The 19146-nt window shown below is 47.5% G+C and overlaps 1 protein-coding gene across 1 annotated transcript in view; it reads right to left on the reverse strand.

The window, feature by feature from the left end:
- Positions 1-19146, reverse strand: part of PGBD5 (piggyBac transposable element derived 5) — a 93196-nt gene that overhangs the window by 38542 nt on the left and 35508 nt on the right. The window lies entirely within an intron of this gene.

Consider the following 19146-nt stretch of genomic DNA (forward strand, 5'->3'; position numbering starts at 1 on the left):
TCCTTGCCCGGTGCCCCCACTGCCTCCAGTGCTACCCACTTACCTTCCAACCTTCCAGAAGCTGCTGCAACCACCTGACACTGCCGGCTCCCATGGCTTTTGTATCCCCCTTTGCTCCAAAACAGCCAGCTCTCCAGTTCTCTCAGTGTGGGAGCGCAGCTCCTCCCAGACACCACAGGAATGATCGGCCCTGACACCCCAGTGCAAGGCAGCCTGCACCTCCCCACTAGACCAGAGGACAGCACTGGGGGCATGGTCTTGTGGAATCCCAGCTCTCCAGAACCAGTGTGGCACAGTGTGTCAGTCCGGGGAGTTTCACACACTTGGGGCACAAGCCAAGTTTTCACTAGAGATGTACACACACACATATAAGTGTATATATTTAGGGATACATATCATATAAATGTATACATCCATATATGAGTTTTAAAATTAAACTATGCATATTTGTACATATAAATTACAAGTACCATCTGCCAGTCTGGGGTATTTTTCTGTACAAGGAAGAAAGCATGCATATACATACATACGCATACATATGTATACACACATACACACACACGTATATACACACATATATACACATATATACATACATACACACATACACAAAATACATATATATACATACAGACACATACATATATGTACATGTATACACATACATGCACACACATATAAAGGCACACACATATACACATATACATTTAAAAATAAATACAGATATTACATACAAATATATCAATGTATAAATGTTTATAACTATACACACACACATACATATATATATATATATATATATATATATGAATGAAAACAAAAGGCAATCCAACACTCCCCTCCGCCCCTGCCCCGGCAGCAGTGCACAGCCCTTCCTGTCTCCCACCATGCCAACACATACGGGGCTCCTCCCTCCTCTAAAGGCCTCACCCTTTCCCTGGGAATGGAGGGCAGAATGTAAGTTCTTAGAAACCTGGCACATTCGGTAAATACTGATCTGAAGAGAAAAGGCCACATAAGGGGAGGGAGGAGATGCAAAGACAGATAGAGTTTCTAACACTGGGCCAAGGCTATGGCTTTCTGACTTTGCCGGTAGCTTGAGGTGGTTTCGTAAGTAAAACGCTTCCACCACTTGGGGACTGAAAAATCTCACCTAGGAAAAAGCAATTTTCATTAAGCATTCCCTATGTAATAACTTTAAAGTGACTAGGGACTAAATCTGAGGGGGCTTATTTAGACAATTTCACCAATAGGATAAAACCTCACAATTTTTGACAATTGCAGCCCTTTGAATACACACACACACACACACACACACACACACACACAGAGTCATGAACTACAGGATGCTTCAGTCAACAATGAACTGCATATAGGATGGTGGTCTCATACAATACTGTATTCTTTCTGTACCTTTTCTATGTTTAGTATGTTTGGATGCACAATTACTTATCATGATGTCACATTTGTCTACTGTCCTGTATTCAGTACAGTCACATGCTGCACAGGTTTGTAGTCTAGGAGCAACAGGCTATGCCATATATCCTAGGTGTGTAGGAGGCTATGCTACGTAGGTTTGTATAAGTATACCCATGATGTCTGCACAACAACAAAATTACCTAATGATGCCTTTCTCAGAATGTAAGTGAAGCATGACTCACTCGTGTGTGTGTGTGTGTGTGTGTACACACATATAAATTTTTAAAGAGCTATGGCTTACAATTCTATGTACTAACCTAAGGTAGGCTAAATATATGTAGAGATTTGTAGGAGACAAAATTTGCTTCTATTGCATCTGTATATTGATTTTTTTTTTTTTAGATGGAGACTCTGCCATCCAGGCTGGAGTGCAGTGGCACAATCTCAGCTCAGTGCAACCTCCACCTCCCAGGTTCAAGAGATTCTCCTGCCTCAGCCTCCCAAGTAGCTGGGATTGCTGGTACCTGCCACCAAGCCCAGCTAATTTTTGTATTTTTAGTAGAGACAGGGTTTCACCTATCTCTGGCTAGGCTGGTCTCAAACTTCTGATCTCAAGTGATCAGCCAGCCCACTTCAGCTTCCCAAACTGCTAGGATTACAGGCATGAGCCACCACGTCCAGCCTGTATATCAATTTCTAATAAAAGTTGTTCTCATTCTTCAGATTTTAATTATCACTCTCTCCAACCTTCCTTTACTAATGATTTACAGAGTTTCTGAAAAGCAAGTTTTCTGCAGAAAAATTTAGAGAGATAATGTGCACAAGAAGAGAAACACTCCGGCGTACCCCATGGAGGCTCTTCATTGTATCAATCACTACAAAGAGCATTCTTGGGTCCAGTTTCATTCTCACAACAGCCAAGCACAGGGCTACTGGACTCCTGCTCTGTAGGTGAATGCAGAGGCTTGGGGAAGAGACCTTGCTCAGGGTCACGCAAGCTGGCACACCAAGAAGCTAGGGGTTCTCCTCCCTGTACCACGCTACACCCCACATAGGCAGGAACAAACTCCCCAGAAGGCTGGGTCTTTCTAGCTCTGTAGTTGCTTCTGATTTTCCACAGATGTGCTCAAAGTCTGACCACACAGATGGTGGGGGTGAGGTGGTGGCTGCTGGGGAGGAGTAAGACGGAGGGGAGAAAAGGCTTGGGGAGATGGAAAAAAGCTGAAAGCTGACCACTTAAATATACGTGGGCTTGGGATTCTTTTCATGCCTAAAATAAATTCTTAGAAATACGGGCTGCTGAGGCCAAGTGGCCCTTCCCCCAAAAGCAACAGGGAAGAGTGTGGGGCCTGGGAGGGCAGGACCGAGAAGTCTGATTACTAAAGTGCAAACATGAAATTCTGAGTATTTTTAGAGGAAGTCAGTAGAGATTTTGTCATTTATGATGAATCCCTAGGGAGGGGTTAAAAGAAAAAGTGTGTGTAAGGTCCACATTGTCTGTGCTGTTCCTGGCCGTATCTTCAGGGCTTAGATCAGTGTCTGGCCCATGGGGCGCTTCTTGCTGAGTGAGTGAGTGAATGAGTGGGGAAATGAAATCACACAGGAGGATAATGACTCTTCAGGGCTTGAGGGTAGGCAGCAGCATCTCTGCAGCACACAGAGAAGGTCAAAGGCATGAAGGTGCTTGCTAGAAAATGACGAGGGAGAGAAGAAAAAGACAGAGGGACAGGATCTGTCACACCTGGGCCAGGTCTAGGGTTAGAAGCCCCTTCTGGTAGCCTGAGGTACAGGAAGGTCCTACCCTGGTGAGGGCGCAAGGATGTGTGTGTGAGTGTGCACGTGCAGAGGGAGGGTGTGCACTTAGCCCAGGCCTCTTGATGCCCAAGATCATGGAATGTAGACCTTTGTTTTTATACACAAGTGAGCTTCAACACATAGTCTCAGGGATACACAGATTGGTTAGACATAAAAAAAATGTGCTACCATTTTTGTAAACCTGTCTTAGCATCGACAAAATATTGGGAGCCCAAAGAAACAAATAAATAAAAAGGAAGTGGCACAGGCCCTGTCTTGACCTCTGGAAGGCCTTGGCCACAGGCCAGAGAGAATGAGAGTCTTGGGTGAAACCAGAAGATTGCAGGGCCCCAAAGGGTCTGGCTCTTTCCAACCCAAATGAAAAGGTAACAGTCACATCACAAGGTGAACCCAGATTGTGGACGTGGAGGACAGACCTGAAGACTTCCACCCTAGGACAGGAATCCTGCTTAGAAGCAGCTCCTTGTGAGAAATGTCAAGGCTATACATTAGGACGATGATGAAGACGCCAACAAAATCCACATGGAGCCATGCCTGTAAAACAGGCTCAGGAGTCAGGGAGACTGCCTGTCCTCTGCTCACCCCTCCAAGACCTGGGGCATGGGCCAGGTCACAGGGTCCCCTCCCCAGCCTGGGCAGCTTGCTGTGCCTGGCTGGTGCATCACCCTGAGAAACACACTGCACAGGACTGGAATCAACCAGTGCAATCTGTTACCTGCTTTTATAGGCATGCCAGTCACTTGCTGAAGTTATGCAGCCCAACTCTGCTTAACCCCGCACCTGGCTGCTTCTCTTCCCCTATCTGGCCCTCTGTGCTTACTCTGAGTGTCTATGTGTGTGTTGGGGACAGGGAGGGGGTGTGTCACAGCATATCTGGGGTAAGAGGCAGTATGGAGGGTCCATGGGCAGAATCCTGATCTGTTTCTACAACCCCTGGGGTACTCATGGCATCCCATGGACAGACAGTTCTGGTCCTATCTCAGCACAACTGGTCCAAGAAAAAACGAAGGCAGGCTGGAGTTGCTTTCTCCCTGGCTACTAATTATATCCCTATAATTCCCTGCATACCCACCCACACCAGGATGGGAGAGAGAGAGGAGGATGAGAGAAAAGGAAGAGGTAAGAAAAAGCGTAGCTAGGATGGAGACACAGATACCAGGATGATGGGAAGGTAACGCACCCCAGCAGCCCACCCAAGGGCAAATAAGTAACAAAGGCACAGGCCTCGGATTCCTTGTCTCACAAGGAGAGTTGGGCTGACAACAGAGATGGAAGCCTCTGCAGATGCAGAACATAGCATGGAGAAGGAGACCAGACGGAAAGGACCGGGATGGAGCTGCAGGGGAGCAGGAAAGATGCTCTGCGTTCCCCTCCAGCCACTGCAGCCGAGATGGGGCTGGGCGCTACCTGCCTTTTGCCCTGCCACTGCTAGTCCCATTGAGACCTGCAGGCAATTGGCTCCATCCTCTTCATTTCACGGTGGAGCAAGGGAAAGGTCAGCACTGCAGTTTGTGAGCTGTGGGGACTCCGGCCCCCAGGCCCCACTGTCCCCTCTCCTTTCTCAAGGTCATGCTTCCAGAGCCCAGCTCCAGAAGTGTTGCCAAAGGAAACATCCTATTTATCAGTAAATAGAAACAAATCACCTGTATGTATTTTGTGTAACATATATGCATATGCCTCTATGTGTTTATGTGCAGGCTTGCGTTCTGTCTGCTTTACACATGATAACTTGATTTACTTATTCTCTATGACAAACCTATAAGATCTGTACTATTCTTAACCCCCATTTATCCAAAGAGGAAACTGAGTCACAGAAAGGTTAAGGGATATGCCTGAACCCTTAGCCTCTAACAAGGTCACAGAACTAGGAAGTGGTAGCACTAGAACTAGCTGAGATGATCCAGCTCTGGAATCTCTGCCCCTGACCACCACACTGTGATCTTATCGGGAGACTGTGCTGTTCCAATGCCCTCACAGCCCTCATGCATGTGGCTAAGAACTGAAGGAGAACGCTATGGAAATGACATGGAAAGCCAAGAGCCCCTATAGCATTCACAGATGCCTCTTGACGCTGCCCGTCCATGATCTGTCCCACATATTAGATAATATGTAAGCCTTTGGGCACAGACAGAGTAGGCGCTCGAAACACCATGGTTGGCTGAATCACATTTCCTGGCGTGCCCTCGGGGCCTCCTTTTCTGAGTCTGGACAGGACTGTGGTACTCACAGACCCTCCCCAGAGGCACAGTTCCTGCTCACTTCAAAAGGGACATTGGTTATTATTTGTCTAAACTCATCGAAGCTCGCCAAGACTTCTGTTTGTAAGAGAACAAGACCAGACAGTTGTCTGTGCATACTTAAAACTAGTCTTAGCTTCCAAACACTAAAGCTATTCTGATTGCCCATCTTATGGACATTCTATTTTTTTTTTTCCTAAGCTTTAAATTATGCAGTTTCAGGATGGGGTTGTCACAAAGAGGAAAGCAGCAATGAGACAAAGTGCCCTCGGATGAGGCCCAGCGGCTAGGCAGGAGGGGCAGCTTTCTTGAGACAGGCCAGGCCACTGAGCCAGTTCCAGGAGCCAGCTTCTGGCCAGTGGAAGACAACCAGCTGGGACTTAAGTTCTAATTCAGTCTGGGATATTAAGAAACACCTATTCTCAGAAGAATTGAAGACACAAAGGTTACTGCCATTTGGCTCCTGGACACAAGGATTTCACTGCTTAAAATAACAGAAGAGGCTGAGCGCGGTGGCTCACGCCTGTAATCCCAGCACTTTGGGGAGGCCAAGGTGGGCGGATCACACGGTCAGAAGATCGAGACCATCCTGGCCAACATGGTGACACCCTGTCTCTACTAAAACACAAAAAAATAGCCGGTGTGGTGGCAGGTGCCTGTAGTCCCAGCTACTTGGAAGGCTGAGGCAGGACAATCACTTGAACCCAGGAGGCGGAGGCGGCAGTGAGCCGAGATTGCACCACTGCACTCCAGGCTAGTGACAGAGCGAGACTCCATCTCAAAAACACAAACACCACCAAAAAACCAGAAGAGCAGAAACCTAGAGGCAGTTGTTTTGTTCCCAACAGACTTGTTCAACTTGGACAAGAGTCAGATTACTCCTTCCGGAAGGGAGCCTCCAAGGTATATTCTTTAATTCTACAAGGTACTAATTGAGGTTGAGGTGTCCAGTATGGGAAGGGAACAGTGACCTTAATTTGGAGCTGCCACACCACTGGGAATTCAAGTGGAATAACACCACATTTCCAAGAGAAATTATGCAGGTGAGGAAACAGGCAGAGCTTGCACAAATCATTCAACATCATCCACCGGGTGACAGAGCCTGGGTTTCAATCATGATTCCTTCCCCCATGATGCTGCCCTTCTATGGAAGCTCACCACCTCAGTGCAGTACCTTAAGCGCTAATAAAACCTGCGGGCAAGCTACCTGAGCCAAGAGGATGAGGAGGCTAGTTGGGAATGAAAGAGGAGAGAATGGGAACATGAAAGGTTCCCATGGACAGGAAGCCCTACCCAACACTTAGTGGCCCATATCATCTAAACATTCCAATACTGCACAAGTCATAGCAAGCAGGTCTTCTAGGCAATGCCCAAGAGAACTGTCCATGATACACAAGGCAAATGCATTTCTAATGTTGTCAGCCCAGAAAAGAACAAGCTGCAGGCGTTTGTGATTGAAAAAGCAGAGTGCTCTGCAGTTCAGCTTTCACCTTCCAACAAATCAAATTACCCAGGTCAGACTGCACTGAAAGCAAGTTTACAGAGCAGTTTCATTGCTGTTGAATTTTTCTGTATTCTATTCCTGTTAAAGGGAATCCCACATAAGACAGGTCAATTGCAAAGCACAACACAACTGTTCTTGATCTTCATGCAAAGAGACAAACAATCTAGAGTGAAAAATCAAAAGTGAAAGCTGTTAGGTGCAGAACACGAGAAACCATACCTAGCAACAAGCAAGATAAACGTCCTCCCCACCATTATCCCACAAATGCTCTCTGATCTGATAAAGAGCTCGCTCCTGGAGAGCACCCCCACATAAATGCCAAGAACACAGAATACTCCTCTCCAGTGGAAACCCTCCAGGTGACATAGGTGCAGCGGGAAAGGCTGCCCCACTTCTATATAAATCCTAACTATTTCACAGCTTATTCAGAGACCTTCTCTGCTAACAGACTCTGTTAGGGAAACAGTGACGGAAGTTATTCACTCTACTCACCTCATGGTGCACTGGACTCACTTCCTCGACAGAAGGTGATCAGCATAAATGATGTGTGAGTCCCTTCAGAGATCCTTGCTGTAGTCAACTGAGGTGCTGGGCAATGACATTTCAGGGCCCTGCAGCAGGTGACTTTCTTCCTCCCACCTTTCCCCTGTCCCAGCCTTCCTCTGTGACAGGTCCTCCTATGGCCTCCTCCCACTCTAACTCTGCAGCTCTGCCAAGATCTTGATGAAGAATGAAACAGTGGATAAAGCCTTCAGGTCCCTTCCCAAAGGAGTTTTCATAAGGCTTCATGAATATCGAAGGCTCTGGCTTTCTAAATCACTCCAGTGGAAGGGTGAGCCACGGCTAGGTATGGACGATGCCAGAGAGCAAGGTTATAATTTACCGATTTCGTCGTTTGCTCAGGTGCTCACAGGAGTAGCACTCAGGGTGTTTCCAAAACCACTGTGTGCAGGTGCAACCCCTGCATCTTACACACTCACCTCTTCAGGAATGAGTACAGCAGGACTCTGCACATCACTAAGGAGTAGGTGTCAATTCCTGATCCAGAGATGGCAAGTAGGTTTTGGCTCTTGTGTCAGCCCTAATAGTAGCTGCCTGTGCATGCCGTTGACGAGGGTTCTGGAGCCCTGCCTGCGGCCTGTGACTGCTGAGCAATGACTGCCATGGGTGACGGGGACCAAGGTGCCAAGGGCCATGGAGCTGAGCTGCCATGCTTAGTGGGGGAAGACAAGCCATGAAGGCGGTGTTTCTCCTCACACATTTGTGCATGCTTAAAAGAACAGCCCCCAGTCTTGTTCAGAGCTCAAGAAACATACTTTGTGTTCGTGGAAATATAAACAGGTACTCAATTTTTAAGGCGAAACACGACTTTGTAAAATGTTCATATTTTTTGAAGTTATTCGAAAAGAAATAATCAGTGATACATGTGAGGTTTTTTCTTTTTTGATTCAATGTCTTGCTCTGTCACACAGGCTGGATACAGTGGCTCAGTCATAGCTTACTACAGCCTTAAACTCCTGGGCTCAAGCAATTCTCCCACCTCAGCCTCCTGAGTAGCCTGGACTACAGACACACACCACCACACACGGATAATTTTTAGTTTAATTTTTCGTAGAGATGGATGTCTCACTATGTTGCCCAGGCTGGTATCTAATTCCCAGCCTCAAGTAATCTTCTTGCCTCAGCCCATGCCTGGTCACATGTGAGTTTTATAATAGCAAAACAGTGCAAATAAATGAAATGTTCCCAAATTGGGAATGAATAGAAAAAAGCCTGAAACATCCATGACATGGAACTCTCTCTACGTTAAAACAGAACGTTCTTGAGAGATATTTAAGAATACAAAAAAAAAAACTTTCAGAGGATACCTTTACAGAGATTACAGAGTGATATGAATAGTATGATCCGAACTTTTACAAAGCGTGTATGCAATCGGAATGAAGCAAAGAATCTAAAGCTAAGCATCAGCCACGATCCCCTTCCTGCGGTAGGATTATAGGTCATCTCCAGTTTGTCCTTTATGCTTTTCTCAATAAAATTTCTGGAAATTGAGATAATGAAATATATGGTGTTTTTGAGTAGAAAAAGAACAGGTGCTATTTTAAAGAAACAGGTGCTAGAGGTCCCAACAGTCTTCTAACCTTTTTTCCAGATAAAAGGCCAGTTTCATTTGCAAAATCAGAGAGCAGGATCAGGAAGCTTTTATCCCTCTCATGGCTGATATTCTGTATATTCCATCTTACCGGCCTCAGCATCAGCTTATACTCCTTAAACAACTTTTAGTCCTGAAATAAGCTTTGTATTTCTTAAATAGGAGGCCACAGAGTCTGTGAGGAGAGGGCAGGCAAAGGGTCCAGGCTGTGGCCCTCCTTGAGCCCCTCAGCGGGAAGGAGCCCAGTGCCCAGCCCAGCGGGTGAAATCTCTTCATACATTTCCAACGGATGCCAGACCCTTTCTTCTTTGGAATTTCCCTCTTCCCCTGACCTAAATTTCCAAAGAGGAATAAGGGAAGACAAGCAAAAGCACCCACACTTGTGAAGACTGAAAGCAGTACAGATCTCTCATTTCTAACGATGAATTTCTAATCACAAGATGAATTTCTAATCAGGTTTAAAAAAAAAAAAAGAATCACCCAAATGTGAATATGGTAGTCAAATACTTGTCTGCCCTTTCCATGGGTTCTAAATGCTCCTCTTTGTAACACAGGGTATTGGCTATCAAGTCTCCAGGAAGGAAAAGCAGTTATTGGCAAAACACAAGCAAGTTCCCTGATTGGAGAGGAGCATATACAGATGAGCTGCGGGTGTAGGGCAGTGGGTGGGCGGGGGGGACACAGCAGCTAAATGCCAAAGACACAGGAAGTCACACCCTCCTCCACTGCACTCTTGTCTTCCAATCTGCTGTGGGTTGGTCCTAAACCCAGAATGCAAGTTGAAACTTCTGCACTGGATGCTTCAGATGTACAAAGGAAAATAACCCATCATCCTCCTAATCCCTTATATGCAAAATAAATAGATAGGTTAGATTTTGGCTTTTCAAAGCCACAAGCTCATCTGAGCTATTTGGCTTTTTATGAATAAATGAAGAACCTCAAAAGAAAGAGGAAAGTAGCCTGGAGGTCACTGGCAGACAGAAGACGACGGCTTTTCTCTTCCCTCCCGCAGACACGCATCACTGTCAGCGGCTGTCGGGAGCACTTTCAGGGTTTTTTTTTTTTTTTAATCCTTCCATCCTCCCACACCAGCTAGAGTGGCTGAGAGTGGATTCTGGCACCAACAGCCAGGGTGTCAATCTGCCCTTTGTTGGTTGTGCATCCTGTGTGAGATGCATCAGTCCGCCTACCCTGCAGAGCTGTAAGGATTAAGTGAGTGAGCGCATGTCAGCACGTGCTCGGGGAAACAGCAGCTATTCCTACTGTTGTTATTTTCACGGTCATCCCACACCCTCTTTGTTTGACAGGGAGCAACAGAGAGAGCCAAGCGTGGGCAGAGTGTCACAGGGTGTCCAAGCTGGGATGCGTGGAATCCTTCCTTTCTATGCAGGCACAGTTCCAAGGGAATACTTGAGACAGCCGGTGTGCTGTGTAATTTATTAGCACATTTCACTAAGAAGAGGACTCCATCTGGCAGGAGGCTGCTCCCTGCCTCCTATCAAACCTGGAGCTTGTCTCACCTGTCTCAGAGGAGTCCTGTTTTCCCGGACTGAGCCCGCCTGACCTGCTCTATCCAACCTCCAGAGTTCTCACATTTGGAAGCCCAGAATTCTACAGAAAGTAGAATTATCATCCAACACCACCTCAGAATGATCCTTCCACACCAGCTAGAGTGGCTGAGAGTAGATTCTGGCACCAATAGCCGGGGTGTCAATCTGCCCTTTGTTGGCTGTGTATCCTGCATGAGATACCTGAGGTTCTGGCCTCTGGCTTCTTGTTGGATGGTTCCTACTTTCTGCAGAGCTGTCCCCAGGGCAGTCACTGTCACTGAGTGGTCTGCTCCTATCACCATTGTTCCGGATGTTTATTGTACCCCAATAAATCACTGCAAACACACAACTCCAGGGTCAGAACATGAGGGCTGGGGCAGGGCTGGGGCGGGGCTGGGCTGGGCAGTGGAGTTGTGTGCTCAGTCAGCAAGTGGGCAGAGCAGAACAAAGACAAGCAGCAGATGGAGACAGGAGGGCTGGGGTCTAGCTTTACCTCCCATGAGCAGTGAGATGCCAGGCAGATGACTCAGTTTTCTCCTCTACAGAATAAAGGAGTTGGACTAAGGATGTCTAAGGTTCTTTCTGGCTCTTTAAAAAAAACTAATTGCTACCGGCACAGTGGCTCACGCCTGTAATCTCAGCACTCTGGGAGTCTGAGGCAGGTGGATCACGAGGTCTGGAGTTCAAGACCATCCTGGCTAACATGGTGAAACCCTGTCTCTACTAAAAATACAAAAATTAGCCAGGGGTGGTGGCACATGCCTGTAATCCCAGATACTCAGGAGGCTGAGGGAGGAGAATTGCTTGCTTGGGAGGCAGAGGTTGCAGTGAGCCGAGACTGCACCACTGCACTCCAGCCTGGGCGACAGAGCGAAACCCCATCTCAAAAAAAAACCCAAAAAAACAAAAAAACAAAAACTAATTGCTTTCTCTAGGTGATAAACAGGCCCTAACTTTATTGCTACTATTCCTTCTGTAAGAAGGGGATAATCCTCCCTTGCTTGTAAGACTGTCAGGAGGAGGCCCGGGATGGTATTTGTAAAGAGCTAAGCAGTGCCAGGCACTAAGTGCTTAATAAGCAGCAGCTACATTTATGGTCAGCTAGCAAGTAAGGGCCCACTCATATAGAAAGAGCACTTCTCTGGGCATAGAGCTGCCTGCCTGTGGGGCAGAACAGAGGTCAGTGCACCGTGGTGCAGGAAATAGGCCCTTCCCAACTCCAACTGCAAACAGTCTCCTAAATAAATGACACCCTAAATGCACAGGTGTAAGGTGCTGAGTTTGACTCCCTTGAAGCAAATCCCTGGAGATAAGGGGAAATGGTGGTTTACCTCCAACAGCAGGGAAGGACAGATGTCCTACAGATGACTTAATCCTGATTCCAACATTGTGTGCCACTGTGGTTTACAGAATCGGAGAGGCGAGCAGTGACTGTCACAGGCACAAAGAAGCAATGGCAATCCAGGTGAAATCCTGACATCAACACAGGGTAAGTCCTTCACAAACGCAGAAGCTGTGATGATGATGATCCCAATAACACAAGGATGAAAAGATCTGTTGCCCAGAGCTGGAAGGCCCTCACTAAGACAGCTCTGCCTGTGAATGGATTGCTCGGCTGCAGAGCCTGGCCGGTTCACTATGCTGAGCAACTGCAGCTCAGGCCCCGCAGAGTCCCCTGGAGCACTTAGCATGAATAGAGCTTGGGTTCTGGAGTCACGTATATCTGACCTACCGAACAGGTGCCTTCAAAGGTCAAGGTACATAACCCCACACAACCTTTATTTCCCCATCTGTGAAATGGCAAAGGTTAGAGTGCCCACCTCAAAGAGTCATCATGAGATAAAATGAAACACTGTGCATACAGCACAGTGCGACATCTGGCTCATCCAACATTTGGAATAAGCACTGGCCATCAGTATGAATGCCATCTGATGCAACGCTAGCATTTCGGGCATGTGCCTCCCAATGCAGACGTGGTCATCAGGCTCTTTTTTGAAGACCAATGAGGCCAAAATAAGAATGTACCTCTGGCTTGAATCTGAGCCTGAGGAGGAGGAATGTGATATTTACAAGAGACTAATAATAGAAAACATATACTCCTCATTGATATATCTTTCTGGCTACTCCTTCGAGTCCAACTACAGAAAGCTCAGCAGGTGAGCATGTCACAGGTTAGCAGAAAATACCAAACACACTTTTACTTCTGGAATCAAGAGCAGCAGAAGTTATTCTGGGGATGTTCATATGCCTCCTGGTTCTGATGAGGATTTTAAACTATCACATGGGAACCAGTATTGAACTGCTTCTACGCCCATCTTCCCTGGCCTCTCCGGTAGACACAGGATATAACACAGCACAAAGAAATCACATCACTGCCATTACAGGGATTATAATAAAATGGTCATCAGGTGGTTCATTCATAAACAGGATTTGCTGTCAAGCTGATGCTGAGTAGAAAGATAAAACAGCCTCCTCCCATTATCCATTCCCTAAGGTAATAACTCAATCCCTTTTCTCTCTGTATTCAAAAATCTCCCAGTCATCTGGAGCCACATGGCTAGTTCATATATGCTCACCTACAAGCACCTGAGCATGCCTTAGGGTCTGGGAAGAAATGGCATCAGTGGTACAGCCTGGAGATATGGGAGCTGGGATTTCTCCTGATTGTGTGTAGTTCTCTGAAGGAGGGTACCATCTCTCTCTCCACCTATTTGAACCACCATCTGCTTCTTGCCTGTTCTCCATAAACCCTGCAAGGACAAATGCCTCTGTAAAAGCTCTTCTCTGAGCTGCCATACAGCCCTGAGCATGGAGGCTTCCCTTGCAGCCTGCAGATCTCAGCCTGGCCAGCATTTCCTGAAATGGGCAAAGACCATAATGTCTGGATGAGATAAGAAACCCTTTCACAGGCCTTCACTCCTTCAGTCTTCTCAATAACCCTATGAATAGGGTCACTGTTACCATCCTTCATAAAGACACTGATGAGTCAACCCAAAGAGACTAGCCATTGCCTGAGGTTCCAAGGTGATGTATGTACAAAGTGAAAGGAGCTGATGGCCAAGTCATAAGCCTGCAGGGCTGCAGCCACCTTGAGGAGACCTTTCTCTGATCAACAAAGCCACCCCAAGGACTAGGGGGGCCCTAAGGGAACCCATCTGCTGCCTCACCACCAACCATGGCCTCACTCACATGACTTCCAATTTTTACTCCTAGTCCAGCCACTGTCCTGAGCCAACTCCTAGATGTCCAACTCTGGGGGAGGAAAGATTGCACCCAGCATGCCAAACCTCACCCACCTGCTGCCTGCCCAATCTGCTCTCCCACTCTGTGAACAGCACCCCATTCACTTAGTAATTCAGGTCACAAGCCTGGAGACCTCCCTTCAACCCCTGCTCCTCACCTTCTCTTCCACATCCCATCCATAAGCTCCATGTTCAAATTATTCTCTCCACGTCCTATCTGCCCATTCCAGGATGCCAGCTCCCCACTAGATCCCCTCAGCATCTCCTCAGGCTAACTGTAGTAGCCTGCTAATCAGACCCAGTGTCCACTGTCATTATTAGAATTCACTTTCAAAAACACAATTCTCATCATACCACACCACTCACTGAAATGCCCCATTGGCTCTTCAATGCCTACCTTCACTTTCTGTACCTGTTCAGTTTCAGCTGTATTAAAATACTCACATTCACCAGGATGCAGTGCCCTTCAGGCCTCCTTGCTCTTGCATTGTTAACTGGTCATCTTCCACACACTCATTCTTACTTCAATATCCAGCCCAACTAGCCTATTGGCACCCCAGAGGTAGTTCCTCATTCCTCTGTGCCCTGGTAGTGATGGATCCACCCCTCTGACTTAATAGACAGAGCCAACAGTTACCAAGCATATCCTCTACAGTGCCAGGTGCTCTTCTAGGCACTGACACACGTTGGCTCATTTAATCTGCATCCTCTCCTCTGAAATCTTATCATCCCCATTTTACAAAGGAAGAAAACTGAAGTCAGAGATTCAGGGACTTGCCCAAGTGGCTGTATTTGAACTCAGGAAGTGTGACTCCTGAACTTCATTTCTTCACTGCTACCCTCAGCATACTGGATTGTAATTACCCATTTCATGTTTATCTATCATACAGGGCTGGAGAGGGCTGGGCAATTCCAGAGCAGGGGCCATGTGCTATTTATATTTGTAGACCCAGAGCTCAGCAAATGTCACACACCTGGTAGGAGTTTGCGAAGCATCTGTCCAAGGGCAGATAGGAGGCCAGCCCCAGATGAATGGGTCTGCTAGATACTCACCAAGTTAATTAAGTCAAATGGACTTCTCTTGTAATCACAGGATAGAAAACCAAGCACTGTGTGGAAGAGACAGGCAGTATTTTGTACCATTTTCCTTTACTTAATTACAAGATAAATTAATCCTACTGTGAGTTACTAATTCAGATGCCAGACCAGTGTCACTGGCAGCCACAGGGCACTCTGCCTCCCTGTGCTGGGCCTTCTGGGCAGGGCACACCTAAGTAGGGCCCTACAGAGTCCCTTCCAGAAGCCCACCCTAAAGTCTGATCACTTGTGTAGGAAACTGACACACACCACTATCGTACTGGGCAGAACCAGCACCTCCTTCCTCTCCCAGCTCTCCAAGTCAACATAAGCAACAGCCCCTCACTCTTGTTGCCAAGAATCTGTGCATCTGCAGGAAGGAGAAAGGAGACTCAAGGCACTATCCATGCCAAGCCCAGGTTATGGCTGCAGGGTTTCCAAAGAAAACCCTGTGCACACTGTGTGAAAAGGGAAGCTGTGCAGGTCGGCACCCACACCTGTACTCAAACCCTGGTGAATCAATCTCTGCTTTCAAGACCCTGTGTCTCGGGCTCAATCACAGCTTGGGCAGGGCTCTGCCCACCAAAGAACTCATCAGTCACGAGGGAGAGAGAGTTTAAGTGGAATAAAGACAGGAGCAGCTGAAGTGGCCCAGGAGATGGCAATGGGTGAAATCAACCCAGAAACGGGAAAGGGGAAAGTCAGAGTGGTAGGCCCTGCGGACACAGATGGCTCTGGGAGGCCAGCTCAGGAGAGTGGGTGGCCGTCTGCAGCCGTGTTCTCCCTAGAGAAGAGTGACAATGATGCAAACACCATCCATGTGCACAGCATTTACAGTTTATAAACCCACTGTCACACACATTCCTGCCCTTCTCCCAGAGAACCTCTGAAACGTCTATCATTTTGCCCAAGTTATAGATAAAAAAACTGAAAGCCAAACAAGGTTGTGAAATGTACCTGGACTTGGAAGTTAGAGCCAGCACTGAACCCAAGATCTCTGTCTCCATGCCCAGAACACTTCCTTTCTCAACACATCCTGCTGCCAGGTTGTGAGCACACTCAGGTATAGTATAATCCTGGTACCAACAGACTGGCATCCCAGGCAGATGTGACCAGCCTACTCTCTGGGTGTCCCTGGGGAATATGCCCACGTTGCTGCTGCCTATACTCTGGAGCAGCTCCAACCTCTGCAGGCTCCTTCCTGGATGGCCTGCCATGATGGAGCTACACTTCCCACTCAGTCTCAGCATCTTGGCCACTGGCTGGCACTGGACATCTCACGCTGCAGTGGACCAGTTGTGCACACCAACCCTGCTCAGAGTCTGGACCCTCTGCTAGTCTGGGCTTCCCCCATCCCTGCCTAAGCAGACTCCCTGGCTGGCTCAGGCACTTAACAGTGGGATGAGAAAATCACCCACCACTTTCTTATGTCCAGTCAGTGTCCTTACTGGTAACTTGGCTGAATTCCTTGTTGCAGGGGAATTCAGCAGGGGAGCCCTTTTGTGCCTAGTCCAAATCCCAGCCACCCTCGATGCCCAAGGTTCCCGGAGCTGCCGCCTGTGTTATCTTCCCTTGCAACACTGCAGCTGGGCATTCAGAACAGTGTGAGCCACCCCTCCCCTCTCATCATTTTCTTTCTTCCCTTCACCCCAGCATGCTGGGGTCACAGCGTGCTATGCCCTTGGCTCCTTCCCCTCTCCTATCCACATCCACTCTCACAGAGCTTGCAAAATCTAGCTCAGCTGTGACCCTCTGCATGAACTTTTGTCATCCACAGCTTATAAAAAGATTCCTTCCTTCCTCTGGATTCTCAAGCACTTTACAGCTTTCTCACGCAAAGTTTCTTTCTACTGTGGACTACTGTTGGACATTAGTACTGCAAGCTTTAGTCCTGCCCGATTCTTCCCTGTGAGCCTGCATGGTTAGGAGCCCAGTATGTAACCACAGAGCCCAGACACACTCAGAGTCAGCCCTGAGGGTCTCCCTGCAGAATCACCTGTGGTTGCTGATGGAAATACTAATGATTTGTTCCTCTACCTGAGCATTTTGAAGTATTTTAATTTTTAACAGGACACAAGGGTCTTGTAAAGGCATGACATCCTAATGATGGAATTTCAGGAATGTCCACTAGTGGACTTTTCCACAGTCATGTAAGAAGAAGAGCCATCGAGTGCCAGGCCTGTAGCTGGCCAACTGTGAGCGCCTGAACTGCACTGAACAGGCCACACTGACGGTGGGCAAGGGAAGCTCTGGCTTTTGTATTCTGGCCACCCCTGATCTCAAGGAACTGGCTCACTGATCCACTGGATATAGGGTGACCAGCCGTTTAGGTTTGCGCAGAACAAAGGGGTTTCCTTAGGTCCCAGATTTCAGCTTTGAAAGCAGGGCAACCAGGGTAAACCAGGGTGGTCACCTGAGAGGAGGTGAGTTGTTATGAAAACATGTGCAAGGTGTTCACGCATCTTTAGTTTTTATTTTATAGGAGAAAAAGCCATACTCATTTATTTAATGTATATACATGGGAGTCTTCAGAATGAAGACTCAACATTTCGGTGAATAACAGAAGCTTTCATACTGTCTTGAAGTTACGCAAAGAATAGGGGCATGGATCCTAGTAAAAGAGGTTATGGGAGGGGGAGAAGAGGAATGTTTAGGCAGGGATCTTTAAATGTCATGTTGTTCTGGCAATGGTTCCCTGCCATCTCACTGTCTCTATTTTATGTACGTATGTATGTATGTATTATGTAAGTATTTAAGTGGAGGTCTTGCTCTGTCACCCAGGGTGGAGTCCAGTGGAGTAACCACAGCTCACTGCAACCTTGACCTCCTAGGCTCAAGCGATCCTCCCACCTCAGTCTCCAGAGTAGCTGGGACCACAAGCATGTGCCACCATAGTCCAGCTAATTAAAAAAATTTTTTTTTTGTAGAGATGGGGTCTCGCTATGTTGCCAGGGCTGGTCTTGAACTACTGAGCTCAATCAATTGGCACCGCAAAGCGCTGGGATTACAGGCCACCATGCCCAGTAATTTTTTTTTTTAAAGTTTGAGACAGGATCTCACTCTGTCACCCAGGCTGGAGTGCAGCAGTGTGAACACACATCACTACAACCTCGAAATCCCGGGCTCAGGCAATCCTCTTACCTCAGTCTAGGTGCACCACCAAGCCTGGCTTATTTCTAAATGGTTCATATTTTCGTAGAGACAGGGTCTCACTACACTGCCCGGGCTGGTCTTGAACTCCCGGGCTCAAGTGATCCTCCCACCCAACCCCATTCTCTCGGCTTTCCAATGTGCTGGGACTACATGTGTGAGCCACCATGCTGACCCCACAGTCTCTAGAGTGACTCCCAATGCCTCAAAGTTGGAGAGCAGCACAGACAGCACCAGGAGCAGTGGGTTCTGAAGGGGCCTGAGGCCCATGAGCTTTGCCTGGCTCTTGCCTCTATTTCTGGCTTCCCAAACAAAACCTGTTTCAGTGAAAGACACGCTGTGCTGATGCCTTTGGACAAGGCTGTGTGGGTGGGCAGGGTGAGGAGAGGAGGGGACGAAGCTGGTGGTGAGAGAAGCCCAGCTGAAGACAGCAGATCTGGCTTGGTCATCCCCTGTGACTTGGGGAATAAGCAACAGTGGTGGTGGAACCCAGAGAAACAGTGTGCTTGTTTTGTCCATCCGAGCACAGTCAAAAAGCTTCCTGACTTAAAACAAGCTGGGTTTCTGCACAGATAGAAAGATTATAATTTCTTTGGGGCAATACTTTTTGCAAAGAGGGTTGGAACAACTGGGGAAGTATCGGATGCTATATATATTTCAATCACTTAGTTAAATTTAAAAGTACTGCTGAATGTCATGTTAACAAACACAAGAAACCAGAGTAGTAAAAAGAGGGAACATTTGCCAATACTTTCAGTGTTCTGACTCTGGATCACTGGATGAAACTTAGGTTTTGACTGCAAGGGAAGGAAGATAGGGGAGGTAGAGGGGATCTGAGGGCTGTACGCGTGGAAACTTGGCTAGCAGGTGCAGCACAGTGCAGCGAGAGTACCTCTGGGCAGAGACCAAGCCAGGTTCAAATTCTGCCCCTGGCATGTGAGGCTGAATGAGGTAGCCTTGGGCAAGATATGATCCCTCCTAACGGAGCTTCCTAACTACT

This window comes from Saimiri boliviensis, chromosome 14 (genome assembly GCF_048565385.1).
Source record: "Saimiri boliviensis isolate mSaiBol1 chromosome 14, mSaiBol1.pri, whole genome shotgun sequence".
In the NCBI taxonomy this organism is placed as follows: Eukaryota; Metazoa; Chordata; class Mammalia; order Primates; family Cebidae; genus Saimiri; species Saimiri boliviensis.